Raw genomic sequence first — 18,035 nt, 5'->3', positions numbered from 1 at the left:
GAATAGAGAAAAAAAATAAGCCATTCAAACATAAAAGTGGCAATATTTTTCCTTAAGGGACCAAAACTACAGAGGAAGAACTCTGAGTTGCACCCCTCAATGTGAAATCAGGTTCAAGTCATGTAATATGCAAAAGGCTTGTAAAACCAACCTCAAAGTGTGTAACAGATATTTGTCAGCGTATGGGATTTTCTCCTACTTACAAGCTCACAAGTTAGCCTGTTACTATGTCCTGCACGCCAGCAGCACAGTAAGCAGTGCAAGCACCATCGGCATATTTCTGTGGCTTCCCCACACCCCCAGGTCCAACAGGGGGCCGTGCAGAGGGGCCAGGTGTACACAATGCACGTCTGCATCGCAGCCGAAGGATATTGGCCTTGGGAAATTCACATCTTTTACAGCAAGCCTGCTCTTTATCCCAGAAGGAAATATCACCTCATCCCTCAAGACAGCTCCCTGCAAACACAGCCCTGAGAAATGAGCCAGGTAAAGTGGTCAGGGCCTTGCATTCTTGGCATATAAAACAAGAACAAGCAGGGACACTCTGGGCTGTGTCAGATTGTATCTCCCAATAATATTATACCCAGAGAGAAAAGAGGCCATCTCTCCTTCCACATGAAGTGAACAATAAGATGTACTGCCCAAAGTTTTGTCCCTAGAATATTTTCTTTTACCACTATTTTTCAGTGGTAAAATAGAGGCTAGAATGCAGCTACCTCCTGCCTTTAGCTGGTTCCAGCAAACTGTGCAAAATCCAGGCCTGTGCTTTTTCTCTGTTAACCAGTCATAGAGAACTCTCTGGGAAGCCATAAATGTGGATTAAGTGAGAAGTAAATCGGTAGGAGCAAGTACCGTAGGAGTTGAAAACACCTCTTCAGGCAGTTTACTTGTGCCTTCTGACTAGCTTGGACTCAATCGTATATATAACGTTATCATTTTCAAACAGAATACCGCTGTCACATCCAACTTTATGTTTCCATGGATCAGATAACACCTAGTTCCTGACGGTCATTTCAAGTAGCATACCTCGCTCTCCTTTTACCTTCCAGATCTCCTGCTCATGCTTTCCAATGAGTGAACCCACCCAGAAGCTAGAGGGCTAGGAAACCTGTTGATACAATCCCTTCCCAGGGCCAGGGGAGGTAGAGAGGGCGGAGTGAATCTCGAAGGGCAAATGGAAGATATCCAGCACAGCCCATAAATGGCATTGATGTCATTGGTGTGATTTTCTAAAACATTAAACCATTCTTGGTAACATTCCAAACAAAACAACACACACTCCTTTCAATTTACACAGTAGTTCCGTTCCTGGAAAATTCCAGGATATTAAAACTGTTCAGAAAATACTTTGAGTTATGCTCGCTTCAGCAGCAATATACTAAAATTGGAATTATACAGAGAAGATTAGCATGGCCCCTGAACCAGAATGACATGCACATTTGTGGAAGCATCTCATATTTTTAAAAGTAAATTTTAGAAAAAGAAAAAAGTACTTTGACTTTACATGTAAAATGAGGTTAGGCTTAGGCTGAGACAATCACAGATAGGTTTCTGATACACACGACTGGCTAGAGCGACATTTGAAAATTATGTAAGGTGTAGAAAAGTTCATCCCTGTGAATGTCACATGCATTGAAGAACATATGACATTCTTGGCCCCTGCCCTCTAACTGCCAGGAGATTCCTGCCAGGAGATTCCTGCCAGGAGATTCCTGTCAATCACTGTAACAACAAAAATAGCCCCACGTGTTTTCAAAGCATACCCTTGGTGGTACTGCCCCCAGTGAGACCCACTCTCCTAAGGTGAAACATTCATCCTTACAGAATTTGAGTCTGATACTTCATCCCCTTAGCGGCTGGGGGAGACAATAAATGGAAGAAATGACTTTTCAATTCATGGGTCCTTGTTCAATCCAATATACAAAAGTCTCTGACCCAGCTACCAAACACTTGCTGCCATTTCTAGCAACATACTGTGAATTTGAATTTTATGATTTAATATAAATAAAAAGTAAGAAAATAACTGGATGCGAAGCTCAAGCTTCACATGGAGCCAGGTAAAGTTTATAAATAACCACATTTCATGTCACTTGAAATTAAACTATAACATTTTTCTAGTTTTAACTTACACATTTTAGGTAACACATACACATTATATAAAATTATAAAATAGACACAAAAATAAAAAGTAAAAACATAATATTCTGTGGTAGACAGAATAATGGCCCCCCTCAAAGATGTCCACGACCTAATCCCTGGAACCATTTACATGGCAAAAGGGATTCTAAAGATGTGACTAGGGACTCCCACGGTGGTCCAGTGGTAAAGAATCCACCTTCCAACGCAGGGGATGTGTGTTCTATCCCTGGTGAGGAAACTAAGTTCCCACATGCCGCAGGGCAACTAAGCCCACACGCCACAACTACTGAGCTCTTGTGCCTCATCTAGAGCACGTGTGCCACAAACTACAGAGCCCATGCGCTCTGGAAGCCATGCACCACAACTAGAGAGCCCACACACCACAACTAGAGAGAATCCCACATGCCACAACTAGAGAGAAGCCCGCACACCACAACGAAGAGCCCACGTGCCACAATGAAAGATCCCACGTGCCTCAACGAAGATCTCAGGCGCCACAACAAAGACCCAACGCAGCCAAAAAGAAATAAAATAATTAATTAATTAATTAATCTTTTTTTTGAATTTTATTTATTTTTTTATACAGCAGGTTCTTATTAGTCTCAATTTTATACACATCAGTGTATACATCTCAATCCAAATCGCCCAATTCATCACACCACCAACCCCAACCCACCGCGGCTTTCCCCCCTTGATGTCCATACGTTTGTTCTCTACATCTGTGTCTCAAATTCTGCCCTGTAAACCGGTTCATCTGTACCGTTTTTCTAGGTGCCACATACATGCGTTAATATACGATATTTGTTTTTCTCTTTCTGACTTACTTCACTCTGTATGACAGTCTCTAGATCCATCCACGTCTCAACAAATGACCCAATTTCGTTCCTTTTTATGGCTGAGTAATATTCCATTGTATATATGTACCACATCTTCTTAATTCGTTCGTCTGTCAATGGGCATTTAGGTTGCTTCCATGACCTGGCTACTGTAAATAGTGCTGCAATGAACATTGGGGTGCATGTGTCTTTTTGAATAATGGTTTTCTCTGGGCATATGCCCAGTAGTGGGATTGCTGGATCATATGGTAATTCTATTTTTAGTTTTTTAAGGAACCTCCATACTGGTCTCCATAGTGGCTGTATCAATTTACATTCCCACCAACAGTGCAAGAAGTTTCCCTTTTCTCCACACCCTCTCCAGCATTTGTTGTTTGTAGATTTTCTGATGCTGCCCATTCTAACTGGTGTGAGGTGATACCTCATTGTAGTTTTGATTTGCATTTCTCTAATAATTAGTGATGTTGAGCAGCTTTTCATGTGTTTCTTGGCCATCTGTATGTCTTCTTTGGAGAACTGTCTATACAGGTCTTCTGCCCATTTTTGGATTGGGTTGTTTGTTTCTTTAATATTGAGCTGCATGAGCTGTTTATATATTTTGGAGATTAATCCTTTGTCTGTTGATTCGTTTGCAAATATTTTCTCCCATTCTGAGGGTTGTCTTTTCGTCTTGTTTATGGTTTCCTTTGCTGTGCAAAAGCTTTGAAGTTTCATTAGGTCCCATTTGTTTATTTTTGTTTTTATTTCCATTACTCTAGGAGGTGGATCAAAAAAGATCTTGCTGTGATTTATGTCATAGAGTGTTCTTCCTATGTTTTCCTCTAAGAGTTTGATAGTGTCCGGTCTTACATTTAGGTCTCGAATCCATTTTGAGCTTATTTTTGTGTATGGTGTTAGGAAATGTTCTTATTTCATTCTTTTACATATAGCTGTCCAGTTTTCCCAGCACCACTTATTGAAGAGACTGTCTTTTCTCCATTGTATATCCTTGCCTCCTTTGTCATAGATTAGTTGACCATGGGTGCATGGGTTTATCTCTGGGCTTTCTATCCTGTTCCATTGATCTATATTTCTGTTTTTGTGCCAGTACGATATTGCCTTGACTACTGTAGCTTTGTAGTATACTCTGAAGTCAGGGAGTCTGATTCCTCCAGCTCCGTTTTTTTCCTTCAAGACTGCTTTGGCTACTCGGGGTCTTTTGTGTCTCCATAAAAATTTTAAGATTCTTCGTTCTAGTTCCGTAAAAAGTGCCATTGGTAATTTGATAGGGATTGCATTGAATCTGTAGGTTGCTTTGGATAGTATAGTCATTTTCACAGAATTGATTCTTCCAATCCAAGAACATGGTATATCTCTCCATCTGTGTCATCTTTAATTTCTTTCATCAGTGTCTTATAGTTTTCTGCATACAGGTCTTTTGTCTCCCTAGGTAGGTTTATTCCTAGGTATTTTATTCTTTTTGTTGCAATGGTATATGGGAGTGTTTCCTTAATTTCCCTTTCAGATTTTTCATCATTAGTGTATAGGAATGCAAGAGATTTCTGTGCATTAATTTTGTATCCTGCAACTTTACTAAATTCATTGATTAGCTCTAGTAGTTTTCTGGTGGCATCTTTAGGATTCTCTATGTATAGTACCATGTCATCTGCAAAAAGTGACAGTTTTACTTCTTCTTTTCCAACTTGTATTCCTTTTATTTCTTTTTCTTCTCTGATTGCCGTGGCTAGGACTTCCAAAACTGTGTTGAATAATGGGGGCGAGAGTGGACATCCTTGTCTTTTTCCTGATCTTAGAGGAAATGCTTTCAGTTTTTCACCATTGAGAATGATGTTTGCTGTGGGTTTGTCGTATATGGCCTTTATTATGTTGAGGTAGGTTCCCTGTATGCCCACTTTCTGGAGAGTTTTTGTCATAAATGGGTGTTGAATTTTGTCAAAAGCTTTTTCTGCATCTATTGAGATGATCATATGGTTTTTCCTTTTCAATTTGTTAATATGGTGTATCACATTGACTGATTTGCGTATATTGAAGAATGCTTGCATCCCTGGGATAAATCCCACTTGATCATGGTGTGTGATCCTCCTAATGTGTTTTTGGATTCTGTTTGCTAGTATTTTGTTGAGGATTTTTGCATCTATATTCATGAGTGATATTGGTCTGTAATTTTCTTTTTATGTAGTATCTTTGTCTGGTTTTGGTATCAGGGTGATGGTGGCCTCATAGAATGAGTTTGGGAGTGTTCCTTCCTCTACAATTTTTTGGTAGAGTTTGAGAAGGATGTGTGTTAGCTCTTCTCTAAATGTTTGATAGAATTCACCTGTGAAGCCATCTGGTCCTGGACTTTCGTTTGTTGGAAGATTTTTAATCACAGTTTCAATTTCATTATTTGTGATTGGTCTGTTCATATTTTCTATTTCTTCCTGGTTTAGTCTTGGAAGGTTATACCTTTCTAAGAATTTGTCCATTTCTTCCAGGTTGTCCATTTTATTGGCATAGAGTTGCTTGTAGTAGTCTCTTAGGATGCTTTGTATTTCTGCAGTGTCTCTTGTAACTTCTCCTTTTTCTTTTCTAATTTTATTGATTTGAGTCCTCTCTCTCTTTTTCTTGACAAGTCTGGCTAATGGCTTATCAATTTTGTTTATCTTCTCAAAGAACCAGCTTTTAGTTTTATTGATCTTTGCTATTGTTTTCTTTGTTTCTATTTCATTTATTTCTGCTCTGATCGTTATGATTTCTTTCCTTCTGCTAACTTTGGGTTTTGTTTGTTCTTCTTTCTCTAGTTCCTTTAGGTGTAAGGTTAGATTGTTTGAGATTTTTCTAGTTTCTTGAGGTAGGCTTGTAAAGCTATAAACTTCCCTCTTAGAACTGCTTTTGCTGCATCCCATAGGTTTTGGATCATCGTGTTTTCATTGTCATTTGCCTCTAGGTATTTTTTGATTTCCTCTTTGATTTCTTCAGTGACCTCTTGGTGATTTAGTAACGTATTGTTTAGCCTCCATGTGTTTGTGTTTTTTAAGTTTTTCCCCTGTAATTCATTTCTAATCTCATAGCGTTGTGGTCAGAAAAGATGCTTGATATGATTTCAATTTTCTTAAATTTACTGAGGCTTGATTTGTGACCCAAGATGTGATCTATCCTGGAGAATGTTCCATGCGCACTTGAGAAGAAAGTGTAATCTGCTGTTTTTGGATGGATTGTCCTATAAATATCAATTAAATCTATCTGGTCTATTGTGTCATTTAAAGCTTCTGTTTCCTTATTAATTTTCTGTTTGGATGATCTGTCCATTGGTGTAAGTGAGATGTTAAAGTCCCCCACTATTATTGTGATACTGTCGATTTCCTCTTTTATAGCTGTTAGCAGTTGCCTTATGTATTGAGGTGCTCCTGTTGGGTGCATATATATTTATAATTGTTATACCTTCTTCTTGGATTGATCCCTCGATCATTATGTAGTGTCCTTCCTTGTCCTTGTAACATTCTTTATTTTAAGGTTTATTTTATCTGATATGAGTATTGCTACTCCAGCTTTCTTTTGATTTCCATTTGCATGGAATATCTTTTTCCATCCCCTCACTTTCAGTCTGTATGTGTTCCTAGGTCTGAAGTGGGTCTCCTGTAGACAGCATATGTATGGGTCTTGTTTTTGTATCCATTCAGCAAGCCTGTGTCTTTTGGTTGGAGCATTTAATCCATTCACGTTTAAGGTAATTATCGATATGTATGTTCCTATGACCATTTTCTTAATTGTATTTGTTTTGGTTTTTTTGGGGTTTTTTTTTTCTTTTTCTTTTTTTGGGGGTTTGTTTTTGTAGGTTCTTTTCTTCTCTTGTGTTTCCCACTTAGAGAAGTTCCTTTAGCATTTGTTGTAGAGCTGGTTTGGTGGTGCTGAATTCTCTTAGCTTTTGCTTGTCTGTAAAGCTTTTGATTTCTCCATCGAATCTGAATGAGATCCTTGCCGGGTAGAGTAATCTTGGTTGTAGGTTCTTCCCTTTCATCACTTTAAGTATATCATGACACTCCCTCTGGCTTGTAGAGTTTCTGCTGAGAAATCAGCTGTTAACCTCATGGGAGTTTCCTTGTATGTTATTTGTTGTTTTTCCCTTGCTGCTTTCAATAAATTTTCTTTGTCTTTAATTTTTGCCAATTTGATTATTATGTGTCTCGGCATGTTTCTCCTTGTGTTTATCCTGTATGGGACTCGCTGCGCTTCCTGGACTTGGGTGGCTATTTCCTTTCCCGTGTTAGGGAAGTTTTTGACTATAATCTCTTCAAATATTTTCTCTGGTCCTCTCTCTCTCTTCTCCTTCTGGGACCCCTATAATGCGAATGTTGTTGCGTTTCATGTTGTCCCAGAGGTCTCTTAGGCTGTCTTCATTTCTTTTCATTCTTTTTTCTTTATTCTGTTCCACAGCAGTGAATTCCACCATTCTGTCTTCCAGGTCACTTATCCGTTCTTCTGCCTCAGTTATTCTGCTATTGATTCCTTCTAGTGTAGTTTTCATTTCAGTTATTGTATTTTTCATCTCTGTTTGTTCTTTAATTCTTCTAGGTCTTTGTTAAATATTTCTTGCATCTTCTCGATCTTTGCCTCCATTCTTTTTCCGAGGTCCTGGATCATCTTCACTATCATTATTCTGAATTCTTTTTCTGGAAGATCGCCTATCTCCACCTCATTTAGTTTTTCTGGGGTTTTATCTTGTTCCTTCATCTGGTACATAGCCCTCTGCCTTTTCATCTTGTCTATCTTTCTGTGAATGTGGTTTTTGTTCCACAGGCTGCAAGATTGTAGTTCTTCTTGCTTCTGCTGTCTGCCCTCTGGTGGATGAGGCTATCTAAGAGGCTTGTGTAAGTTTCCTGATGGGAGGGACTGGTGGTGGGTAGAGCTGGGTGTTGCTCTGGTGGGCAGAGCTCAGTAAAACTTTAATCCGCTTGTCTGCTGATGGGTGGGGCTGGGTTCCCTCCCTGTTGGTTGTTTGGCCTGAGGCGACCCAACACTGGAGCCTACCCGGGCTCTTTGGTGAGGCTGATGGCAGACTCTGGGAGGGCTCACACCCCGGAGTACTTCCCAGAACTTCTGCTGCCAGTGTCCTTGTCCCCATGGTGAAACAGAGCCACCCCCCACCTCTGCAGGAGACCCTCCAACACTAGTAGCAGGTAGGTCTAGTTCAGTCTCCCCTGGGGTCACCGCTCCTTCCCCTGGGTCCCAATGCACACACTACTTTGTGTGTGCCCTCCAAGAGTGGAGTCTCTGTTTCCCCCAGTCCTGTCCAAGTCCTGCAATCAAATCCCACTAGCCTTCAAAGTCTGATTCTCTAGGAATTCCTCCCCCCATTGCTGGACCCCCAGGTTGGGAAGCCCTATGTGGGGCTCAGAACCTTCACGCCAGTGGGTGGGCTTCTGTGGTATAAGTGTTCTCCAGTCTGTGAGTCACCCACCCAGCAGTTATGGGATTTGATTTTACTGTGACTGCACCCCTCCTACCATCTCATTGTGGCTTCTCCTTTGTCTTTGGATGTGGGGTACCTTTTTTGGTGAGTTCCAGTGTCTTCCTGTCGATGATTGTCCAGCAGCTAGTTGTGATTCTGGTGTTCTCACAAGAGGGAGTGAGAGCACGTCCTTCTACTCTGCCATCTTGGTTCCTCCCTCCAATAAATCTTTAAAGACGTGATTAAGTGAAGGATCTTTTTATAAATTTTTTAAAATAAATTTATGTATATTTTATTTCTTTCTTTTTGGCTGTGTTGGGTGCAGCCCGGTGTGTGGGCTTCTCATTGTGGTGGCTTCTCTTGTTGCAGAACACGGGCTCTAGACATGCAGGCTTCAGTAGTTGCAACATGCAGGCTCAGTAGTTGCAGTGCATTGGCTCTAGGGCGCACGGGCTTCAGTAGTTGTGGCACGCAGGCTCAGTAGTTGTGGCTTGCATGCTCTAGAGCGCAGGCTCAGTAGTTGTGGCACATGGGCTTAGTTGCTCCGTGGCATGTGGGATCTTCCCGGTCCAGGGATCGAACCTGTGTCCCCTGCATTGGCAGATGGATTCTTAACCACTGCGCCACCAGGGAAGTTCCGATCTTTTTTTATTATTATTATTTATGTATTTATTTATTTATTTATCATTTGGTTGCACCAGATCTTAGTTGCAGCAGATGGGCTCCTTAGTTGTGGCTCGTGGGCTCCTTAGATGTGGCATGCAAACTCTTAGTTGCAGCATGCATGTGGGATCTATTTCCCTGACCAGGGATCAAACCCGGGCCCCCTGCACTGAGTGCCACCAGGGAAGTCCCTAAGTGAAGGATCTTGATGGAGAGATGATCCTGGATGATCCATGTGGGCCCAATGTAATCACAAGGGTTCTTATAAAAGGGAAGCAGGAGGATCAGAAGGCAGAGAAGGTGATGTGATGATAGAAACAGATACTGAGTGATGTTTAGTCAGAGCCACGGAATTCTAGGAGCCTCTAGAAGCTGGAAGAGGCAAGGAATGGATTCTCCCCTTGAGACTCCAAAAGGAACCAGCCTCGCAGACACCTTGATTTTAGTCCCATAAGACTCATTTTATACTTCTGGCCTCCAAACCTGTGAGAGAATAAATTTGTATTGTTTTAAGCTACTCATCTGTGGTAATTTGTTTCAGCAACAATAGGAAATTCATAAACAACCCCTCCCCCGCCAACCAAAACAGAGATCCACCATTGTTAACACCTTAGTACCTGTACTTCGAGATCTTTTCCTATACTATTATATGTGTGTGTATGTATTTTTTACAAGAATGGATCACAGTGTACATGCTATTTTATAACCTGCTTTTTTTAAGTCAACAAACTCTGTCTTTCCATTTCATCAAATACCTAGACTATATTAAAAATTTCCCAAATAACACAAAAATGTCCTTATCAGTTGTTTGGTCCAATCATGATCTGTTCAAGGACCACCCATAGCATATAATTATTAGGTACCTTTCGTTATAGTGTTGACTATTGGAGAGATGGTCCTACAGTTGTTCTGAGGATATACCACCTTCTGGGTTTGTTTAGTTGCTACCTCTTGGTGCTATTTAGTTTGTTCTTCTATTTGTTATTTTCTGTAACAGTCTTATTAAACATTTTTGGCTAGAATATTTTATAGGCGATGGGTATTCATATTGAATTGCATCAGAGGAAACACATAATATATGGTTAATCCATTAATAATCTTAAGATTGATTACTCGATTAAAGTGATGACTGCGTAATCCCTCCATTTTACAATTATATTTTTGCCCTGAAACTAGGAAGTGACCATATCACTTTTGCATTTTAAAAACATCCAATGCCATCCATTCATTTTAACACCAGTTGATAACCATTATGATGATGATAGTGATCCTGATAATTTCATTAAAGTTTGTGATGTTTTTCAAAATCTATCATCTCGTCTACATTTACTAATTGGCATTCATCTGTGAAGTAGAGCTTCCCTCATCAACTGGAGATATATGGTTACCTGAAACACAGATTCTACTGAAAAGGCAGGATAAGATGCTTACTTCTTTACTATTAACTACCAATTTTCATAGTAAGCAGTTGATTTAATAGCTGCCTCAAATGGTGACAAATAAAATTTTTCAGACTTTCTCTATTTTGAACATCATTATCAAATCACGGGTTTTCATAGAATCCGTTTGTTTCAATTAATTGCCACCATTAGTCTTTACAATGTTCTAAATGTCATGGCTGTGGCCAGTGGAACATAACCCCATTGATCTTCAGGAACTTTATGGATTTCTAGCACAACAAAATGTCCCTAGCTCTCCTTGTACTTTCCGTGTCCCAGCCCTGGAATAAACTATTTCTCCAAAAGCACCCAGCTTCCCTTTAAGGCAGAATGGCTTTTCAGAAGCCACAACCTGAGCACGAGGGGGTGTTCGTTATTACTGAGGTGACGTTGCTTTTAGGTCATTTCAATGGACAGAGCTAAAAAAAAATACACATATTGTGGCAGACAGACTTTAGGGTGGCCCCCATGAGCCCTGTCTTCTGGTGTTCATACTTTTGTGTGCTCCCCTCCTCCTGAAAGTGGGAAGAACTATGACTTTCTTCTAGTCAGTAGTATATGCCAAAGGTGACAGGATGCACATGATTACACACATACACACACACACACACACACACACAAATATATATGATTATAGTATGTATGATTAATGCCAGCCTTACAAGGAGACTATCTCCCTTGCTGGCTTTAAAGAAGACAACTGCCATGTTGTAAGCTGCCTATGGAGAAGGCCATTTGGCAAGGAACTAAGAGCAGCCTCTGGCTGACAGCCAGCAAGAAACTGAGGCCTTCAATTCAGCAGCCTGCAAGGAATGAATAAACCTGCCAACAACCATGTGAGCTTGGAAGCAGATGTGACCACAGCCTCGGCTGATACCTCGACTGAAGCTTTGTTAGTCCCTGAAGCAGAGCGTCTAGTTAAGCTATGCCCAGACATCTGACCCACAGAAAGTGTGATATAATAAATGTCTTGTGTTAAGCCTCTAAGTGTGTGGAAATATTGCTATGTAGCAATAGATAACTAGTACACTATTTAATGATGGATTTACATGAATATTTTCAATTCCATTTTAATATTACAATGTTTTCTTCAATTTCTTGGATTTTATCCTAATATTTTTACCAATAATGGAACTACTGGTCCTATCCCCTGGAGGACTGCACACCAAATTGTGAATGAAAAACTGAAAATGAGGGATCTCCTCTCCTTTCTATTTTTCCATTCTTCCTCTCTTTGAATGGGAACATTTATTCATTCATATTTTTTTCTCTTATGGCCTTGCTCATTTAAGTAAACTAAGTCTATGAAATCACTTCATAATACTTTTAGCCCTAGGATTCCTTTAAATTGTTATTACAAACTGTAATATTTCCTGTTAATATAGTACTTCATGGTTTAAAACAAATTTGTTCATGTATAAGTTTCTCTAATAAATTTTTGGAATAGCATTCAATTAACAGAAATTTGATTTAGGCAAAATTATCATACAAATTATTTGCTTCTCACTAACAACAGCTATTTCCCCAAACAAGGCACATCTATGCTTCAAAAAAATTTTTAACAGTTAAATACACTTTGATTCTTCATATTTTTAATTAGCATATTAAACAGAAATTCAAAGTCCAAGCTCTGAACAACCACTTATGATGAATAAAGATGTCCCTAACCTAAACCATCAACTTCTTTGGTTTTGTTTTGTTTTGTTTTTTGATTTTTTTTTTTTTGGCTGCACCGCATGGCATGCAGGGATCTTAGTTCCCCAACCAGGGATTGAACCCATGTCCCCTGCAGTGGAAGCATGGAGTCTTAACCACTGCACGGCCAGAGAAGTCCTCACAACCTTTTTTTTGAATATTTGGTAACAAATATTTAATTTTCAAAATTATACAAGTACATTTATATTTCTATTATTTCTGCTCAAAAATTAAATGTTGTCAAACGTCCACTTGAAATGGTATTATTAATATTGATGAAAGAAGAAACTCAGATTCATTTTGAATACTTGTCTATTAATACTTTCAGGTTCAACACAAGATGTTATAGAACAAATAATTCAGCCTGACAAAACATTTCCCAAAAGTACTATTTCCAGTAACAATTTCTCTGCTGAATGAGACTTGACAGTAAATATTGTAAAATATCTCACAACCACCCTGCACATGGATCAATAAATATTACTGTAATGTATTTTTATTTATTTATTTATTTATTTATTTATTTTTGGCTGCGTTGGGTCTTCGTTTCTGTGCGAGGGCTTTCTCCAGTTGCGGCAAGTGGGGGCCACTCTTCATCGCGGTGCGCGGGCCTCTCTTGTTGTGGAGCACAAGCTCCAGACGCGCAGGCTCAGTAGTTGTGGCTCACGGGCCTAGTTGCTCCGCGGCATGTGGGATCTTCCCAGACCAGGGCTCGAACCCGTGTCCCCTTTATTGGCAGGCAGATTCTCAACCACTGTGCCACCAGGGAAGTCCTACTGTAATGTATTTTATAGAAAGTAGCAGGACTGGCTTTATAGAAGCTTGAGGAACAAGTTTCTCCTGACAAAAATTATCACACCCACTAAGAAACAGATTAAGTTATTTAATACACGTTTTTTAAAAATTAATTAATTTATTTATTTACGGTTGTGTTGGGTCTTTGTTGCTGCACGCGGGCTTTCTCTAGTTGTGGCAAGCAGTGGCTACTCTTCGTTGCAGTGCGCAGGCTTCTCACTGCAGTGGCTTCTCTTGTTGGGGAGCATGGGCTCTAGGCACGTGGGCTTAAGCAACTGTGGCATGTGGGCTCAGCAGTTGTGGCTCACGAGCTCTAGAGTGCCAGCTCAGTAGTTGTGGTACACGGGCTCAGTTGCTCCGCGGCATGTGGGATCTTCCCGGACCAGGGCTTGAACCCATGTCCCCTGCATTGGCAGGAGGATTCTTAACCACGGCACCACCAGGGAAGTCCCTAAGTTATTTAAATCAAAGACTTTTCTGGCACAGCTTCACATTTTCCTTAAAACACTGTTCTACGTCATGAAATTTCTCTCTGGATTAATAATGCATTGAAGAGGCTGAGGGAACACTGAGAAAAGGGTCTGGGTTTTATTTAGCTCTGTCCCCTGGTCTACTATAGAAACTGGCATATTAACTCAATTAATGTTAAATAAATGAATGGATAATTGGGGGAAGGGAGGCAAATGATCCAATGAGATGGCCTTAAGTGGCTTTAAGTTAGTCTGAAATATATTTAAATACCTTAAATGGAATAAAGAAATACAAAGCAATTAAGGACTGAAGGAAGCTAGCCAAAACCTTAAGTGAAAGCTGCAGATTTCCATGAATCAGTGAAAGAAATAGGGATTAATAGGCTATAAACCCAGAAATGAGGATTATGTGGTCTGCAGATACAACCCCTACTTTGAAATTTTGGAATCCATGTTATTTTGTCTATAAAAAGGGAATTAGTCTAGCCTTTGAGACCATGAGAAACTGGATATCTACAGCCCAGATCTTACAACCCAGCCAGTCTATGGTCAAACAACCTCAGTCAAGAGACAGTTTTCTCAAAAGTGCTATGGGCTCAACAGGGACAATACTGCCCTCTAGGGAGAATTTTAGAAGTTTGTGGGTACTTTTTCTTTGATAAAGGGAATCTTGAAAGCCACAAGAGAAAAAAGGCATTACCACTAAGAAATGAAAATCAGAATATCAGCAGACTTTGCATCAACCATCAACTGATACCAGAAGACAGTGGAATGATATTTTCAAAGTGAAAAGGGAAATTATTAGCGACATAGGATTTTATACCTAGGTAAATTACCATTGTAAAGGCAAAATAGAGATATTTACAGACATACGAAGAAGTAATTTACCACTCACAGACTCTCACTAAAAGAAATATTGTGGATGTACCGATTTCTGGTGCCAGTCAAGATACAGTTAAGCCCACTACAGTCTATCTCTCCCACTTCAAACAACTAAAATCTCTGGGGAAAAAACAGAACACAAAAAGTAACTACTTGAGAATCCTGAAAAGTAAGCAAAGGAGGTGAATTGAGAAGGGAAGTCAAAACCTGAAGTGACTCATACAGGGGTGATTTACCGAATTTTTATCTACATTCTATCCCAACACTGGTCAGAGGAGAAGTCTCTAGCAGAGCTGCTGTAGGCAGTACAAGGAGAAAAACTCCAAGGAACCCCATACTTCTGGCCAGAGGTCTGATAAAACGTGCCCCCGAAAGCTGGAAAGTGTAGAAAGAATCACAAAGAGTGAGCTGGAGAAGGGGATCCATTAATTCTGTGTATGAACCAGCAGAAATTCCAGGCTCACCTCTGAGCTGAGCATGCATGGGGCAGACCCAAAGCAACATAGCAAAGACTTTGAGAACTGAACTACTGTATGAAACACCACTCAAACTAACCTTTGAGAAGCGCATATGTAGGATAAGCCCAAAGTATCAGCGCAATGGCTTTGAAAACTGAACTGACGCTGGGACTACTACGCACAGAAGGTGAGCAAGAACTTGTAGACTGAAGCTAACTAGGTTGATTGCCTGCTTTAAAAAAAAATCTCATCCATCAGAGGACTTTAACAGGACCCAGATTCTTATTTTAGGTTCAAAATATCCAGTATACAATCCAAAATTACTTGACATACAAAGAATTAAGAAAAATGTGACTAATTCCCAAAGGAAAACACGTTCAACAGATGCCAAATCCAAAATGATGCACATGTTGAAATTAACAAAGATTTTAAAGCTGTTATAATTATGCTCTGTGAGGTAAACACACCGTTCAAATAAATGAAAAGATAGTTCTCAGCAGAGTAAAAAGAAACTATAAAAACTAACCAAATGGAAGTTTTAGATGATAAAAATACAATATACAAAATTAAAAATTCACTGGATGAGCTCAATAGAAGTAAATGTGTAATACATATATATAAAATATATATGTATAAAATCCTCATTATATATATGTGTATATATATATATATCACATATCTACTTCTACTGAGCTCATCTAGTGAATTATGTTTATATAAAATGAGGATTATGTGGATTGCAGGTACATCCCCTACTTTAAAATTTTGGAATCCATGTCATTTTGTCTATAGAAAGGGGATTAGTCTAGCCTTTGAGACCATGAGAAACTGGAGATCTACAGCCCAGATCTTACAACCCAGCCAGTCTCTGGTCAAAAAGCAACCTCAGTCAAAAGAGACAATTGTCTCAAAAGTGCTATGGGCTCAACGGGGACAACACTGCCCTCTAGGGATCATTTTGGAAGCTTGTGGGTACATTTTTTTGATACATTGGAGTCAAACTGCAAAACATCAGTGATAAAGAGAATATATATATGGAGAGTGAGACAGAGAGAGAGACAGAGACAGAGAGAGGGTTTGATTGACTGATTTTAAGGAATTGGCTTAAGGCAATAGTGGGGGCTGCCAAATCCAAAATCTTCAGGGCAGGAGAGCAGGCTGGAGACCCAGGGAAAAATTGATGTTGCAGTCTTGAGTCCAAAAGCAGTCTGGAAGCAGAATTCTTTCTTCCTCAAGGAAGGTCAGTCTTTTCTCTTGAGGCCTTCAACTGATTAGATAAGACCCACCCACAATTATAGAGATAATCTGCTTTATTCAAGGTCTGCTTATTAAATGTTAATCACATATTTTAAAATATCTTCACAGGAATATCTAAACCAGTTTTTGACCAAACACTGGGTACCATAACCTAGCCAAGTTGACACACAAAATTAACCATTACAGATGACAGAGGAGTTAGTGAGCTTGAAGACAGATCAATAGAAATTATCCAATCCAAAAAAGGGAAAGAAAGAAAATTGAAGAAATTTAGCAGAACTTCAGGTCTGTGAAAAAAATATCAAAAGGTCTACCATTTGTACCACGGGAGTCCCAGGAGAGCAGAAAGAGATTAGCACAGGAAAAATATTTGAAGAAGTAATGGCTGAAAATTCCCCAAATTTGAAGACATAAATATATAAAGATCAGCAAACCCACAAGATAAACTCACCAATAAAAAAGTTTTGTTCATTCTTCTCTATTACATATAGAGCATTTATAAAAAATGACCAGATATAAGTGACAACTGAAGTCTCAACAAATTTCAAAGAATCAATATTAAACAGACCTCGGACTTCCCTGGTGGCACAGTGGTTAAGAATCCACCTGCCAATGCAGGGGACACGGGTTCGAGCCCTGGCCTGGGAAGATCCCACATGCCACAGAGCAACTAAGCCCATGCGCCACAACTACTGAGTCTGTGCTCTAGAGCCCATGAGCCACAACTACTGAGCTCACGTGCCACAACTACTGAAGCCCGTGCGCCTAGAGCCCGTGCTCTGCAACAAGCCGCAACAATGAGAAGTCCGTGCACTGCAACGAAGAGTAGCCCCCACTCACCGCAACTAGAGAAAACCCGAGCACAGCAATGAAGACCCAACACAGTCAAAATTAAAAACAAATAAATAAATTTTAAAAAAAGAGAAATGAAAGCATATATCTACACAGACATGAATGCTAATGTTCATAGCAGGTTTATTCTTAACAGCCAAAAAGTGGAAATAATCCAAATGTACACCAACTGGTGAATGGATAAACAAAACATGGTTTTATCTTTACAGTGTAATACTATCCAGCAATAAAAAGAAACAAACTACTGAATCTGAAAAACATCCTAATTAGAATTCAGATGCCAAAAGACTATGTATTGTAGGAGCATGAGAGAATTTTCTGAGGTGATGGAAATGTTTTATATTTTGTTTGGGCTGATGGATACATGGGTGTATAAAATAATCAAAACTCATCAAACTGAGCACTTGAGATTTGTGCATTTTATTAAATGTAGATTATACCTAAATAAATAATAAGATTTGTTTGATTCTGCTATGAAAGTCCCAAGTGGAAAATGCTTGGCCTTCAGTGTTTATATTAGAAAGAAGAAAAGCTAAAAGAAAATTAAATAGCCCAATAAATCCAAAGAAAGTAGAAGAAAGGAAATAATAAAGGTAAGAAATCAATGAAATAAAAAGCACAGTAGAGACTCAACAAAGCCAAAAACTGGTCCTTTGAAAAGGCCAATACAATTTTTGAAAAAATAGTCCATGAGGCATAATAGTAGTTGATGAGAAACTTTTGAGACAAAAGATCGTTGGAATAGTGCTTTCGAGAATAAAAACCACTGGACTAATGGGTTTTGTTGTATTTTTTACAACCCTTTGGAGAAGTTTGAAGATGATTTACAAACCATAAAGTCCCATAAGACTTAAGAGAATTTGAAAGGGAAGAGAATTTGAAAGGGAAAGATTTTCTTTAAGTCTGAGCTATAATCTGCATCTTGCCATCATTAAATGCATCATTAAATGCATTCCCGGTTAACTGAAGCTCCTACTGCGATATTCTTGACATACATATCATTTATAAAGGGTTGATTTTTAACTCTTGGAGTATACTACTTAAAATTATGATTTCTGCTTAGTTTTTTTATATGTTTGTTGTAGGAAATATATTAGTCACTGTATGCTTGTAACAGGAAA

The 18,035-nt window shown here is 39.2% G+C and overlaps 1 non-coding gene across 1 annotated transcript; it reads left to right on the top strand.

The window, feature by feature from the left end:
- Positions 1–1,356: 1,356 nt before the first annotated feature.
- On the top strand, positions 1,357–1,462 carry LOC118889392. The gene has a single exon (XR_005018526.1). It is a non-coding gene; the product is annotated as a U6 spliceosomal RNA (small nuclear RNA).
- The last annotated feature ends 16,573 nt before the right edge of the window (positions 1,463–18,035 follow it).

Source organism: Balaenoptera musculus, chromosome X (genome assembly GCF_009873245.2).
Source record: "Balaenoptera musculus isolate JJ_BM4_2016_0621 chromosome X, mBalMus1.pri.v3, whole genome shotgun sequence".
NCBI lineage: Eukaryota > Metazoa > Chordata > Mammalia > Artiodactyla > Balaenopteridae > Balaenoptera > Balaenoptera musculus.
This window is presented reverse-complemented; position numbering and strand designations above follow the sequence as displayed.